The following is a 15454-nucleotide window of genomic DNA, read 5'->3' on the forward strand; positions in this document are numbered from 1 at the left end:
AATCATAGTAGGCCTATTTAGTCATTCAATACCACACTGTCCCCTAGGACCATAATCTGTTTACAGGAGCACTGCAGCTTTGCATAGTACTTTCAAATCCATACCAAATGCATTTTTAATTGGTAAATAAATGCAAAATGCATGCTAACAGGCAATTGTAGCAGTGCTCCTGAATGCTTAAATATGGTTCTAAGCATGATGTTCACATTATGGATTTTGCATCACCGTGCGTTTCCAAGGTGATTTATAATCAGCCAAGCATCCAGTCTCTGTTGTGGCATAATGGAAGGTCCTGAACCAGGCTATGACTTCATCACATTTCAACATGAATATTGAAGATTTCACAAAGTCTCTGAAGGAGAACCCTCATGAATTTTATGTAAGAATATACAGAATATCCAGCTCCTTATATTCCCTTTTTAAAGCCACTACCACAAACAAGGCATGACTTGTTCTGCACGTTATCAGCATTCACCAGGGGCCAATGTCATCCTTGCAACAGCAGATATAATATGATATAATAGCACGTACATAATGCTGTCAATACTCGTCCATTCTTCTGTGGAGCACTGTGATTACAGTGATGCATGTGCGATTGAATATATCAAATAACAGAGTTTCTATTTCATTGATGGCTAAATGATTTCATAATTTAAATGTAAGGAATTCATGAATTAAGTTAGAAATGAGAAACTCAAGAAGCGTACAGTTTTGTATGTTACCTGATCAAATAACATTACACATTATTGACAGACTTTATTGCTTTTGCTGCTTTTTTGCTTTTTTAATTTCCTGTTTAGGGAATTCAGTCCTTCATTTTGTTTTTTCTGCAGTGCAGTGGTTAATTATTTTTTAGCAGGACTAAGAGCATGCTTTAAACTGTGACTGCTGTTCCAGAGCCACCCAGAGATCAAAGGTGAAGGCACACGGCATGTGCCAGAGCACATGATTCTGTCACAGGTTAGGGCTTAAAGACCATAAATATCTGTTTTATTGCACAACAGTTATCACAGATGACGGTTAGATGATGTTTACAGAAGGAAAACTACATTTCTTTCTCTCGATTCTGGGGAAGAGAGACACTCGTCAGGCTTGATTAACAGAAACAACTTGGAGTTACATGTTCAGTTACTGACTTTAGCAATATTTAAATTTGTGACATTCACACCAGTCATCTGCACCATTCTCTGAACATTGCCTCATAGCATATTTAGTAAACAGTTAATTTGAAAATGTGTTGACTTTATTTTAGATCAGATTTGTCAAAAATCACTGTAAACTCATGTTGAAGCTACAGTGATCTCTGTGATTGTTTGATTTATGAATATAATGACTTTACAGCAGCCAGTTACTACTACGGTATCATAAGACTATCCTGTCAATAATGCTGGCAGTACTCCAAGAATATACAGTATCTGATAATTAGGTCCAAAGTTGAATCATTCCCTTTTATTACCTTAATTGGGGAAAAATGAAGATAAACGTTTATAGCAATGTCGGAACAGGCAGCAGTGACTTTATAGTTTAACATCTAGTTTTGTTTAAGTGACACTTGAGTGACACAGGTTTACAATGAAAAGCATGCTGTAAAAGTTATGAAACTTTGAGGGAAATTTGACATTAAGCTGGCAGGCATCACTCTGTATCTTTAGAGAATACATATTTGGCAAGGAACAAACAGGAACATTTTCATTTTAGAAAAAGTTAAAAATGTGAAAACATGCAGAAATGACATTACATTACACACAAATATTTTAGATTATGTAGAAGCTCCAAAGACAAAAAAAAAAAAAATGCCTCAGATGAGATGTCAGTGTTCTTTTTCTTTTTGATGATTCTATCAGTGTGATTTTGTATTGTGAATTTGGTGCAGATGCATCAGAATGGGTTTTAAAATCAGAGTGTGTTAAAATGGATGTGCTACCTACGGGCTACTTTGACATACATGCATGCAGATACCATATAAAGAACATATGCATATATCATATGTATAATGAGACTGAGCCTCCTTTGAATCTATCTAAGAAATGGTTTCGGAAGAAAGGAGGTGGTGGTGTGCCATTAGTATACACACCGGCAGTAAATCAATACAGGCAAAGATTTAAGATACTGTCCTTATCATGCTTTTATCACATCCTTATCAAAATATGAGCTCCCACAGCCTCATGGGTGATCAATGAACATTCCTACTGCTACTGAAACAAACACAAGGGCATCCTGTGCTCTACGCGTTCTTATCTAAACAAGTAATCACACGGTCATCATCCATTATTTCATCAGTGATCAAAATCAAATACTTTCTTTAAATCTGCTTCACCTCAGCCAGTGGATGGTAAAGCTTTTCCAAAATAATGAACACCACTCCCTTATAAGCAAGGAATCATGTGAGTCAACACAACTCTTCTGTGTTGATGAAAATGTGCAGGATCACAGTCGAACACGTTACTATGGTACAGTATACATGACTGCACTCTATGACACTGCTAAACCAAGAGGCTATCTGTGTCTTATCTAAAGATTTGTAAAGCTGCTGTCAAACATGAGATGCTGGTAAATGATAAACCTCAGGGATATGACAGTAACAGCGTGGTTAACCTGGTAAACACCCAGAGGAAAAAACAAGGACTCATGAACAATGATATTCTTTGAAAATAAACTTAAAACATATATTTATGTTTTGTATTCAGAAGTTGTATATTGAAGTTTTCTTAAACCCCCTTTGTTACTATCCACACATACTGTAGTGTATAGAGTACTATTGTATATGTAAACTGAAAGCAGTATATCGGATTTACTCTACTTCTCATACAGGTCTTTTCCCAAGTCAAACAACCTTAGCCCATAGATTAAGGTGCTGACATCCACTGTAGTTGTAACAGCAAAACTATAATAAATGCATTAATAGTTGGTATAAAATTCATTATTACTAATTGTCATTGTTTGTAGAGCAGAGAGACCAGGATCTGCACAATTATCTCTATTAATTAGCAAGTGATTTCTTTGACACAATATATCAGACTACATTTTTAGATTTATTTTCATTTCACCACAAGATAAAGAATAATAACACTTCAGAAAACATATTCTGGTAAATTATACTTGTTATTATAGATAAACTGTAACTGCCAGAGAGCCAAAGTCACATTAAGCAACAAAGACTGCATGTGTGTGTGTGCGCGCATGCGTGCGTGTGTGTGTGTGTGTGTGTGTGTGTGTGTGAGAGAGAGAGTATGTAGGAGAGAGACTGTGTGTTTGTGGCAGAAAGGGTGGCAGACCCAACAGCATATCACCTCATCTGTCAATCAAGCCACAGGGGAGGTGAAGGATAAGGAGGAGACAGGCACGCTGGCTAATCATTTTGTAATCAGGCGTCAAAACAAAACAAAAAAATGTTTATCTGATCAGTGCAGGCGGCTGCCAGAGTTGACATGGATGTTTTTTCCTCCTGTGTCATCATGTCAGGGCTAATGGACAGTGGTGAGGAGGGGAGTTAATTACTTTTGACGACGCTCCCTGCTAATTTCCCATTTATATGGAGACCCTTTTCTCCTCTGCCATCGGCCAGGCAGGAAAAATGCACGGCTGCTGTTTGCATTAGAGCCATCAGAATATCTACACCATGTCTGTGCATATCAAAACATTATGGATGCTACTGTTTCCTTTCTTCATTTTTTCCCCCCAAAGCTTTCAAAATGAGGTAGGGGAGGCAGCAAATAAATGTGTGGTTTGTGTCAAATACAGGAGCCAGTAGGATATAGATAAATTAGTAGAGGGTACCAAACCAAGAAAAATCAAATATATCTTCCTGTCTTTTGCCATTTATGGATATGGTCATTTTCCATTGTATCTTTCCCTTGCTAAAAAAAACAATAAAATCAAAGCCGTCACCTTTTAGCCTGCCCACTACTTTTAGCAGAAAGCCTTGAGGTCTTCCTCTCTATTCTCTTTCTCATACCCAACATTCAGAAACACACAGGGTCACAATGCTCATCCTCAAAAAGCCAAATTCAAAGGTTGAACATTATTTCTGGCCATGGATTCCCTCCGAGCGTGACCAACACAGTAACACCTCGGTTGTGACACCAGCTGTCTCACACCTAAGAGAAGCTCTTTGATTGGCAGACAGGCGCTGAAGAGGTTGCTCTGTAGAGAGGACTGTGTGTGAGTGACACTTTGTCATCTTGGACACAGTCACAACCTCTGTCACTTTTCTTGGCTTCAGCTGTACTCATGTTGATGTCACATCGTAAAAGACCCATGCCAAAGTTGGAGAATAAATGAAATGTAACTTTTTCTTGCCCCAGCCCCTTACTTTCACAGCTATTTGAAACTCTTGAACCCTGGCCTGCTCACTTTGTCCCCTTGTTAACCTTCCATTTTACCTTGCTCCAAACTTGTACAATGATGGACGAGCTAAATGATATTTGGTGAATTGAATAATAATAATAAAATAAAATATATTGATGACGGCGCTGCCTTGTACACCTCATATTTCTAAGACTGCAGCGATGATATTAACACCAGGGTTTCAGGGAAAATCTGATAATATCCTTTACAACAGCTGGCTGTGAGACCCAGAGAACCCCCCCTTAAACCCTTTTACATTATTATATGTTATCCTAATGGTAGCAGTCAGCATACTTAATACAAAAATTGGGCCTGATAAACGATGGGCCTCCTGGCTGATATGTGTGGAAGGGCCAACAGTGAAGAGGGACATTTTATTCTCGGCCATCAATCTGACTGGGATCTGTGGGCACTAGTGGACACGGTGGTAATTCATTTTAAAAGGGGCTCTGTGGGCTACAAGGGGCCCTAAGGGGTGGTGATGGGTCCTCGCCCCATGATTGAAATTCTGAAAGTGGTGCTGTTTTATGAGATTCTTAATTTAGAGGGACAGGCACTGCCATAGATGGCTTGTCAGTGAAGCAAAGGGGCAAAGGCGCTGACCTCTAAGAGGGACATTAATTAACCACAAGTTGAACAATTTCAGTTCTCTATGAACATACATGCGCACATATCTTCAGGGAGATGAGTGAAGGGTCCATTCTATATACATAGTAAGACTTTCTAGACAAAAGGAAATAATCTATTACTAGGTTTAGGAAGTGTGAGCGGTGTAGGTGTATTCACAGTCTTAAATGATTTATATTGGTCATCTATCTTTGATTGAATAGGAAGTGGTGTCATCCATATACCTTGTAGGTCATAGATATAAATGATGATACACATTCAAGCATGTCCCCAGTGTCTCCCCTCACAGTCCATATAGGGAATAATAATCAGTCTTTCTGCCCCAGACTCTCTGGAAAAGTAGCTGTTGTTGAAGTTAACAGCACTTCCCTGACGTTCGTTCCAAACAGTGGCTCCATGAGGCGTTGACTCTTTCAGGAATGGCTCTTAGAAATCAAGAGATTGATGAGCATTTAAGCATGACACCAATCAATCAGAAAGACAAATCCTCTGTGTCACTCTGTGCTGTGTGCTATTCTATGGGAGACAGGCATTCTCCTTGCATGCAAACAATGTCCCCAATTTGTCAGAGACACAATAACAGCTCTGGCAGAGCCCATTTGCATCACTGTGTGAACAACAAATGTAATTGATCACAATATTGATTATTGTATTTTGGAGAAAAGAGATGTCCTTAGAGAGAAGTTGAAGCAGTTGAACAATCAGATCCTTAGATTCATCTTATTTGACCTTTTTTGAAGATATCCAAATTTTCTTTAAGCAAGAATGAATAGCTGAGGGAATGAAAACGTAGGATAAGATTGTTCATGAAGAAATGGCAAGAGGTTGCAAATGACAATAACTATAATATTTCTTGTCATCATACGTGTCAAATCTTTTATCTTATCATACAAGTCCTAAACAAATGAGGAAATTAGATACCGATAAACATTTTGTATTATTTATAATTAACTTCCACAGCCATGTAGGGCTGTAATCAAGAATGAAACTACACCATGATCACAGAAAGATGGAAACCAAAGGTAGACCGTGAGATGGAGTCAGAGATGAGAGCAAGTCCAGACTCTGCCCTCCTGGCACCTTTAAATTTGAAGTCTTTTGGGTTGTTTTTTTAATCCCTTTTTTTTACAAATTAATGATCTGAATAATTTATTCAAGAATCTGAGAAAAGATTAACAGAATATTATAGCGTATAGTGTAAAAATACTGGCACATTTTACTCAAGTAAAAGTAAAAGTAAAAAGCAGGTCATTAAAATGTACTGGATAAAGAACAATAAATTATATATACTGAGGCAACAAAATTCAACTACACTGACTCAAGTGACTCAAGTGAACCGGATCACTTCAGTGAGTGACTCAGAGTAACCCAAGTCCATAAAATGAACCGAGTTTACCACCACTATAAGCAACTATAATGATCTTTCCAGGTTAGAAGATAGCCACCTTTGCGACATTTAAAACCCCGGCTTTTGGCTCAACATACCTCATACCCCATTAATCTAATCTAATCTAATCTTTGTAGTACACCTCTCTGGGCTTGTGGCTGTCGTGTGTACACGGCGTCTAAAGTCTGGTCCAGTAATAATGGAGGACTTTACCACATAAAACCTCAGACAGATCTCCTTCCATGTCGTTTGTTGGTGAGATTTCGAGTTATATCCAGTAAAATCCTCCAATTTTACTGGACTGGACTTCAGATGTGGTGTGTAAAAGCCCTGTTGTGTTTAGCCTGTGAGGCTAAAAACAAACATAAGCTCACGGTGCCTCTGCTCACCTCTCCACTGCGACACAACAGCTGTCTCCTTGTCGCCTGCCTCATCACCACATTGGACATGGTCTGTTAATCAAACCAGACCTGTCTTGCAACATCTAATGAGCTCTTTTGATCTTCTTTTATACAGACCACCAAACCATTTGGAACAAACATATGCTAATAATGATCGGTGGCACCCTCAGTACAAACCAACAATACATTTCATATCTAAAGAAATGGTAAATGGTCTGTATTTGTATAGCTCCTTTCTACTCATTTCGACCGCTCAAAGCGCTTTTACATTACATCCCATTCACACATAATTCATACAGGAAGTTGGAGGAGACTATTCTTTCACACACTGAAGCCATGCTTCAGGAGCAAATTGGGGTTCAGTGTCTTGCCCAAGGACACTTCGACCCATAGGAGCCGGGGATCGAACCATCGCCCTTCTGATTGAGGGACAACCCACTCTACCTCTGAGCCACAGAGCACAAAGCACTTTGCACACTGTGCTTAACCAGAAATAAAGATATAACTCAGACAATTAAACAAAACTGACAAAAGTCAATGGATGCTCTGGTGGGTGCAGAAAGCAACAATCAAGCAACATAAATTAAACAACCTGCCGCAGAATCAACAGCAGAATAAAACATCACTAAGGCAGACATCAGGGACATGTGCAAACAATGAAAAAAAAAAAGCGCCTGCTAACAAAAAAAAAAAAAACACACTCAAAACTTTGTCGCTGGGCAACGCAGTGTGTTTATGTTATCTGAAGAGTGAGTTATATTCATCAGTGAGTTTGTTGTTGCAATCACCTGTCTTGTGCACTCCGTGATCTGCTCCAGGTTCAACTTCTTTGCTTGATCATTCTCAATGCATAATGTAACCAGTCGTCTCAGTCTCTCTGTCCCACTGCACCCCACAAAGTTTTGAGCTGAATGAGTGCTCCACATTCACAGCATGACAGGGATTAACATTTTAAAAACAGCGTAGAGGCTTCACACACACCTCACTGAAGGTAAAAGTTCCTAAGCGACTGCAGAAATTGCCACTGGAGGATTCACCACGAGCAATTTTGCATTTAGTATTTAGCCAGACCCAGCATGCACCTGTTGGTCACGTAACATCGAGAGTGTGTTTAATTTGGGTCACGTAGCATGCATGCAGGGTGGTTCATTAAATCTATGATTTTTTTTTTACTATGCATGATAATGCTAAGCATAACCATACCCCATAATGACATAATCCTTAATTTTATTACATTGATGTGTATTTTTGTACTGTTCACTAACTGCTGGTCCTGGCCTGGGTCTGGGATGGATGGATGGATGGATGGATGGATGGGAGAGCATTGGGCTGGACAAATCTGTGAATGGGGATGTTATCCGTTGAGCAGGCCTTCAAAATCATTTACCCAGACTAAAGTTGTAGAGTTAAAGACATTACACAAAGACATTGCCCATCTTATCTAAAAGGCTTCCTCAGTTCTGCCACTGGTCAGCAGAACAAATGATGCAGTCACACCACTTGTTTGAGTCAGCCAGCAAACAGGGCAACTCTCTAATTGAAGATGTACATCACACTGCAACAGTTGCATATTATTAACACACAAAACAAGGGCCAATTGATCATTAGTGCATCAATATGTAGTTTGCATAAAATTATTTCCTTTAAATAGTCTGTGTTTGAGGTGACACAGGGTTGGCTCATCAATAATGTAAATGAGCCATTAAGGCATTAAGAGGCTGTCTGTGGGAATGACAGACCACTAGGCGTCAGTGAGTTAATATCCAATACAGCACTCCTTGTCACACAGGCCAATGGCTAGGCTGATTATAGACACAAATTACGCCCACCTAAATCCTGGCCCTTTTTAACAGTTTAAGTTAAAAATGTGTATTTTTTGATAGGTAGATTGCCTTACAGAAGATGAAATACATCTTTAAGTGTGGCATTGATTCACAGATGCTGTTTAGCACGTTGATACCTATTTACCAGTTTTCAATATCTTAAATTCTGCAAGTAAACTCGCTGCAAATTGTTGTCTGTGACACAGTTTCAAATAAAAAGTGATTAGAGATTATTACAAATGCGATATACTCCTGAGGAGAATTCCCGATGAAGCAGTCAGAGCTCATCTCAGACCATGCCCTTTGCCTCAATCCATAACTGCTCCTGGCTGCCACCTGCAACCTTGAGCCTCCCCCTTCTCTCCCCCTGTCTCCCTCCACTCCTCTCCATGTCTGCCAATAATAAGGAGCCAGATGAAGTGGCAGTGAGAGGAAATGTTTACCATGAAATTGGTTGTGTCATCTTTGGAATCTGTGATGCAAGCCACAGAGAGGGATATCAGTGCAATCCATCACACCATTGATTGTTGCAGGATACAGGATTCAAACTCACAGCCTAAAGGTTATTTAGACACGAAAAGTCTGTTAGTCTGCAGCAAGTTGCTGTTTTTAGAAAATGACACGGTAGCCGGCCATAGTACAATGCAGTAACTCAAAGCCTAATTATACTTAAGTTTGAACTTTTAAAGCTGTCACAAGACCAACACCCCAGAAGTGTTCATTCAACTTCAATGAATGCATTGTAGTAGCACTAACTTCTCCTTTTGTTTGTGTACTTTTAGATACAGGAACAGGCTGTTTCATATCTAGTGAAGATCATGGTGAGTATAGCAAATTAACTAACTCTGTTGGTGTGGCAAAGGAACAAAACTAGGGGATTTGTTTCCACCTTCCTCTGACAGTCCTCTGTGGAAGCCCTATCTACTTGTGTGTTGGGTGGAAATTCACTCATGGTGTTTAAATTCACTTTGACCAGGGAAACTGCATTGGAATTTAATATTCATACAGTCCTGTACGTGGTGTTGGAAAAATGCATACTATGTACTCTGTGGACAATAAAATCTGACATGTCATACACACCCACACATCAGTCTGCATCAGTCCAGTTTAGAGTAGTTGTGTAAAGAAGGCATATATTTGGGATGATAGAGTGATAATATACGGAAATAGCTCAAATTATATGATCATATGTCTCAGTGTGACTGGGCCATATCTGAATCTGCCATGTCACTCAGTGCCCATGCTCTGCCATCATCTGTGAATGCAAGCACACGAGGGGGCTCGTTAGCCTACTATTACAGATGTGACAAGCACACCATAATAGCCCAATTATCCCAAAATGCCAAATTTTACTCCAAAGGAAAAGGAGTGTGTAGTGATTAATGGCGAACACTTAAGGGGAAGAGTTAGACACCGCTGTTGGATAGGAGAAAATATGTATCAGGCTGCCACCACTACAGATGCTTCCTCCCTCCTGACAACTGCAATTCATTTGAGATGCTATTAACATGCATAATTATGCTAATCAAGCAGTAATTAAGTGCCAATTCATCAGAGACCATTTTTTGTCTGTAATTTCATCAAGCATGGCTGTTGGGGTTTGTTTTTTCTTGCATATTTCTTTATACAATATTGCCCAAATGAGACACTCTCATTTCATCTAACGGCCCCTTTGCTGGATGTTTTTGAAGTTTGTAAACAGGATGTGTTAAAGTTATGTTATATACAAGAGGTTACAGCACAAACCTACAGCACATGCTGCATTCATGAATGAATATAATTCTTTCAAAACATATCACAAATCTTCATGAACGAGTGTCTAAATAGTCATTTCTTAGTGCTTTCCAAAATAACTCATATGAGCATTAATAAAATCAAAATCAAGTGTTTTCTGATCTGCTGTACCGATGGTTAAAGGAAAAGTTTGACTTTTCAACCCAGATATCAGGTTCATAATGTACAGGAGGTGGATGGTGAGCTACTGCTCCTTGACACCTGTGCTCATGTAAAGACTGACAGGAGAATAAAGGATTTGTGTACAGAAAAAACCCATTAATGGAGACGTACCAAAATCTATAAATTTTGACTATAACCACCACTTACAAAATAAAAGATAAGTTATGAGGATCCTCCGACACGTACACAGTGAAGTGGAGGATGGAGAAAAGCAGCAGCAAGTCCGAGAGGCACTCAGGGCCAAATGGGAGCGTGTCAAAGTCATCAACAAGGACTCTGTGGGCGGCCCTGAAAAGGATCGAGGCCATTCATATCCCAGGCTGAAGACCATCCCTGTACAGAGACAGAGCTCATTATCTCCCCCCGTACACGATCACCTGACCACAGTTCCTTATTTAAGTTACATGATAACCAAACTATCTCTACCTGGAGTGAGCTCTGAGGAGTTCCAAAAGATGTGATTGAAAGCTTTTGGAATGCAAAGTAAGTGCACCTTGGTTGAGGATATTTTTGTCAGTGCCATTAATGTTTTTTTTTTCCCCCTTTCTCTTTAGTTTGTTTTTTTGTGATCACATGTATCACAGTCGTGAGCTGTTTGTACATGTGCTTCCCTCTTACAAACAGGTCAACATTTCTCTTCTTCCCATGAGGGATGCACCACGACATAGCATGAAGTTAGAGTTGATTTAATTCTCGTCAAACCCCTCACGTGAGAAGAAGGCTGGTCATATATATTTGATAATTCAATTAATTAAAACGTATTTTTTCAGCATAAGGCAGAGAAAAAAAGAGTAAAGAATCAATTGGGGGAATCACCAACTGTCTACCTAAACAATTTTTAAAATTCAGCCATTCAGCTTTATAGTCCCAAATGGTGGTTGTTGTGTACTCTAAATACTGCACAAAGTCTGCAGACATTTGTAGAATCATGACCCTGCGCCGCCCCAGAGGTCAAACGCTAAGGTTCTGTTTGGAAAATAGTTTATAGTTTTACTGGTGGAAGACGAATCTACACCAGTGATGAGAAGACTGGCCACCATCGTCTGAGTCCCTCATTTGTTCTGTACACAGCAGTAGACTTACAGCCTGTCTTAGTTTTTCAGTGTAACAACTCTGTTAAAAGCCACAATCACATAAACACAAGCAAAACAGCCGTCACAGACATAATGTTACCTTTAGCTCATAGCATCTGCTCGCTTGGCTCAGAGCCTAAACAAAAGTCTGCTGTGGTCAGCAGCTGCTCTCTCTCGTTCTTCGGCTCAGTGACAGTTTGCTTCGTGCTCGTAACTTATGACAGTCGGTCATTGACTGAAATTTGGACCACACTTTCTGTACCATTCTCGTGCCTCTAGCTTGCTAGCTTGCTAGCTACCTGTGGCTCTGGTCATGCGGAATGGGTGCACTTGCAGTGTGTGTGCAGCTAGGCAGGTGCATGGGAAGACAGGCAGACAGACAGGCAAGGGTAGCCAGCCAGTCATCAGTCATTTCATTTGGTTCGAATAATACAACTGAAGTTTTTATTACAGTCCTGTGACAGCTACAGACACTAGATTTTTTTTTCTTAAAAGGCCCAACCAACATAACAAAAAGTGCTTCTAGAATAAGTTGCAGATCCTGCCTTTACTTATGTCATGAATAAGACCCAGAAGTCATTGCCCTTAAAGTGGGGTCTGCCATCTCTGACTGTGCTTGTGCTATGATCTGTTTTAACTAAATACACTTTATGATCTTAACAGTGGATTTAAAACGTTATAAAAACAAAAAAAAGTACATATGTTGTTTGAATAATCAAGGCAGCAGTAGCAGTGCTGCAAGCTCCCTTTAATTGATTTTGAAAACAATGGGAGCCAATTACTTCTGCTAAGTATGGTTAATCTGGAGTGGAACAGGTACAGTAATATGGTACATTATGTTTAAATACACGCACACACTGTAGCACTGGCATGACACTTTTAGTTAGCAATACTTCAAGAGTGCTTTGCATTCATTGTCTGTCCTCTTTAAAGATTGTCTACATTAACCTCTACTGATTGACTTTCTCTTTGTGTCCCTGTAATGGGCCCCAAAGACTAAGAATAATCCAATCCACATGAATTGCAGTCTCAGTGTGCATCTTCTAAAAGCTGTCTAAAACAAAGTATCTGTCAGCACGATCCCAGTTGATACGCAACTCTTTGATATGAACAAGAGCTTTGAACAATGCAAAGAGACACAACAAACATTATTGAACCGCGGCATCACAAAATGTAATCTTCATAAGGAGTTTGAGGTTATTGCTGCATTTGTGTATTTTAACAATTTCCGAGCATCGAGGGCTTATTAATGTGTGCGTGACTGACTGCTTTGACAACTATCATTTTCTTTATCATGCTCAACAAAAACCTTCATTATCCAGCAGCATTATCCATACCTCTGCGTCTGCTTTGGTGTCCAATGCCACCATGTCTTCTCAGCCGCTGTGGCACATCTGAAATGTTATTTGCAATGGCATTCCTCTGTCCAGTTTCACCCAGAGAGTCAGACAGGTGTTCTCATCGGACATGAAAGCCTCTGGTGATGCATGTCAGTCTTGATCACCCATGATGATGGCCTGAGGTAAGGACACTGCGTCCATTCCTCTGACATGGGAACTCTTTTGAGTTTCAGCACTTTTGTGATAGTTTTGGCAGCCAGAACCAACATTCAGACATTGAGGTGGACAGTCGTCACTCCTTCTTTATCAGTCGTTTATGCTTCAGTTTTCCAGATCCTTTTCCTTGACTATCGTAGATTTGTGTTTTTGCTCTCAGTCTACCTGCGTGTGTCCGACCACTTTCAGGATTATCCCTTCTGTACTCTTATACCAGCTGTTGAAAAACCTGTGTTACATTTTTGGGTTAGTGTATTAAACAAGACATGCTTCCAGATCTTTAACTGCAAGGTGACGTTGTAAAATATTTTGCCCCACACTGACAACAAGAATTTTTGGTAAAATATGAAAAGCGTAGAAATAGAAGCAATTAATTTTCCTTTGTATTCAATCAGAATAACTCAAAGCTTGATAACATGATATATATTCTAGCTGTAGCTGCATTGTCTCATAGTGGCTGATTTCTCTCCTGTCTCTCAATAAACTCGCCACATTTTTCAGGCACTGATAAAGCCGGTCCAGAAACTAAGCGTGACAGGCTACCAATAAAAATGCCCCTTGGCGCCAAGATGGGCTGATGGTAACCAAGCTCTTCTGCTTCACTTCCCCTAATCACGTCCAAACATGCTTGTTTTGCACTGCCACTGTCATAATTTCTATGTGGTGACTTCAGATCATCTGCAGATAATTTGAGGAGATTTATAGTCACTGAATTTGGGAATAAATATTATAAAACAACATGTAAGCCAGAAAAAGCCTGCTGGGATGCACTCATCATGGAAAGCCAACAGAGAGAAGCAGCCTGGCTGATGGTGGCTGGCTGTACGGAATGAGATGGGCTCTGAGGTTTGATGGGGCAGAAGAAGGCTCATGCAGACGGCTGGCTGCTCCTTTTGACGGCGTGTCAGGGATGGCTCGCAAGCTGCTCTGCCACATCTGGGTGATGCAGTCATCATTGTGGCAGGCCTGTCAGAACAAACTGGTGTGCTGGAGACAGATACAGCTTTAGTGGCTGGATGGAGAGTATGCAACACATGCACCACCCTAACATCGAATATGTTCCCCAAACTGGCAAGCTGGTGGCAAGTTAATGACAGGAACGACCAGTGACATCATATAAAAACATGATTACGCTCCACTAAAGACATCTGAGTGAGTCCATAGATCAAACAGACAGGGTGATGACTTAAAGCACTAATACGCAGGCGACTGCCATTACTTTAAACAGTAGCCTTGGTAACAGAATAAAGTCTGCCTCTATAATTTTAACGGAAAATTCCACCACAAACGTGATACAGAATAAATAAACATTACTCACACACACACAAACACACAGAAAGGAGATGAGACTGAGAGAAGGAGAGAGAAGAGAGAGAGCTCAGGCATTGCCAAGAGGGGGTTTGTGTTGCATCACCAATGTAGTGTTTTTATTTGTGATGTATTCAAATGAATTGACAGTCACAGGGGGAGAATAATGTGTAATCATTAGCAAAAGCTTTGCAAATTATTTATGCAATGTAAACCATGATAATTTACTTCCACTTTTTTTTCTTATACTGCCATTAACAAGTAAGTTGGAAACCAATAAATGTCACAATCGCTTTCACTTAATTAAAACAATAGATACCATATTACAAGGTAAGGTGTCAGTCATACCACAGTCTCCTGCACATAGCAATTTACTGCTAAAGCATTATGAGAGAGGGTGACACAAATAATAGCTATTAAACTGTCAGCTAGTGGAGGCTGGATCACATTACTGAAATTAGCTAAGATGCACTATTATAAACAATGCCATCCTCTCTTAACACATGCATACATACACACAGATAAACCCACATGAATACACACACCCAACACAATGTAGAATGATACATTTACAGCCATATTAAAGCTGTGTTTTGCTGGGTTTTTTTTTTATTTCTATTGCATGCCTCTCTCCATTTTTGAGATTGATCATTTGGGTACTGACTATTTACTGTAAGAGAATAAGCTTGTATCTAAAATTGTCCATTACCTGCCTGGCTAATTCACAAACTCCAGAACGTTTGGAACAAATGAGACTGATCCCAGTATTTGATTAATGATGTGACATCCTTAGATGACTTTTGGGTTGGCATGATATCCATGGTCCAACTTATCCAGTTGCAAGTGTGATTACAAATGTAGCGATTCAGTCCAACAGGCAACACGTTCTTATAGTGTCACTGAATCGAAATGCAATATTGACCCTCGGTGACCGATACAAAACAGACAGGTACAAAAGGGGAACGTTAAACAATAG

Source organism: Pempheris klunzingeri, chromosome 1 (genome assembly GCF_042242105.1).
Source record: "Pempheris klunzingeri isolate RE-2024b chromosome 1, fPemKlu1.hap1, whole genome shotgun sequence".
In the NCBI taxonomy this organism is placed as follows: domain Eukaryota; kingdom Metazoa; phylum Chordata; class Actinopteri; order Acropomatiformes; family Pempheridae; genus Pempheris; species Pempheris klunzingeri.